A 1,631-nucleotide genomic window follows, 5' to 3' on the forward strand; every position below is an offset into this window, starting at 1 on the left:
GGATTACAGGAATGTGTCACCACATCTGGTTTCAGAGCAGCATAGATACCCAGGTTTCAGGGGCCAACATGGTATGCAGTACTGAAAATTGAACTTGGGTCCTTGTGCTTGCAGGCCCATAGACCACTGAGCTATCTCTCAAACTCTATCCAATTTATTTTTAATATTCTTCTTGTGACAGGATATAACTATGCAGTTCAGGCTGGCCTTGAGCTCACTTTGTAGCCTAGGCTGGTCTCAATTTCACAACAATCTTCCTGCCTCAGCCTCCCAATTGCTGATATTATAGGTGTGCACTCAAATTCATTTATTCTTTCATAGGCCCAACTCTTCAATTCATTCTTTGTACTGTTTTGTTGATGTCTACTGCATTAATTTCTGCTCTTATCTTTATAATTTCATGCCTTCTTTGGGCTCTGGGCTTGTTTTACTCTTCTTTTTCTAGGATGTTGAGTTGCAGCATAAGGTAGTTTACTTGGGCTCATTCTGTTTTCCTGATGTGAGAATTTATTACTATAAATTTACCTCTTTTTTTTCAAAATTTTATTGATAAACAGATAGCAATGAGACAGTTTCAAATCAAATCGGAAGTACAGTTTCAACAAATAATACACTGTATATATTCTTCTTAGTGGTTAATTGCTGTACAAGATGCGGACTTGTGATCCTATTTACAAACACCATTAGAACAAATCTTTCTATTCATTAAGAGAATGCAACTATATATCTATCCTAACCACTTTGAATACACAGATACAAAATGGACATTCATCGGTATACCCCATTTTTTTCTAAGTTCCGTTATTGAATATTATAGGTGTGTAAACTCAGCAAAATATTCTAAGAGTCCAGTAGCCCATAATAGCATTGGGTCTCCTGTTTAACTGGCAATGCCAGAAATTATTGACCTGAGTCCCCCACAGCTCAACATAACAGCAGTTTGTTATTTAATTTCCATGTGTTTATGGATCTTTTCAATTTCCTCTGCCAACGATTTCCTATTTCATGTCTCACAGTTTCTGCAAAGGTGGGAGGGTGCTATACTAATTGGTCTTAAATCATTGAAAAGAAAAGTCTGTGCTAATATCATTTGGACAATTAAATGTATATATCTTGCACTCTGAGTAACTTAAAGATAACAATATGCAATGCATTTGCCCTTGTCACTTTCCTATTATCTTGTTTTGTAATTTTGGTTTACTTTTTTCTCTTTAAAATAAAATTTTAAAAAAATGGATGAATGACCTGGAAATGGTTATGCATACCTGCAATCTCAGCACTTGAGAGACTGAGGTTGGAGAATCACTATGAATGAGTTCAAGACCTGCCTGGGCTACATAGTGAGTTCAGATAAGCCTGAAATACATAGTGAGACCCTGGCTCCAAAAAAGCATGAATAGGCAGCTTTCCAGCTCCCTCCTGGCTGTTCATCAGTGATGAGCAATGTGAGGAGCTGCCTGCAGGGGCTGCAGAGTGTGCCAGTTGGTTCCAAGTCCAGGGATGTTGTACCCTCCACGAGGTGCGCAAGAGTGGTGGCAGTGGCAGAGGGGCTGAGGCTGTGGCGGGAAGGGCTGAAGTGCTGGGGGCTTCTGTTCTGTCACTGCAGACACCACCCTTTCAAAGCCCAGGGC

The sequence above is a fragment of the Octodon degus genome, unplaced genomic scaffold, assembly GCF_000260255.1.
Source record: "Octodon degus isolate 3935 unplaced genomic scaffold, OctDeg1.0 scaffold00353, whole genome shotgun sequence".
NCBI classification, from domain to species: Eukaryota; Metazoa; Chordata; class Mammalia; order Rodentia; family Octodontidae; genus Octodon; species Octodon degus.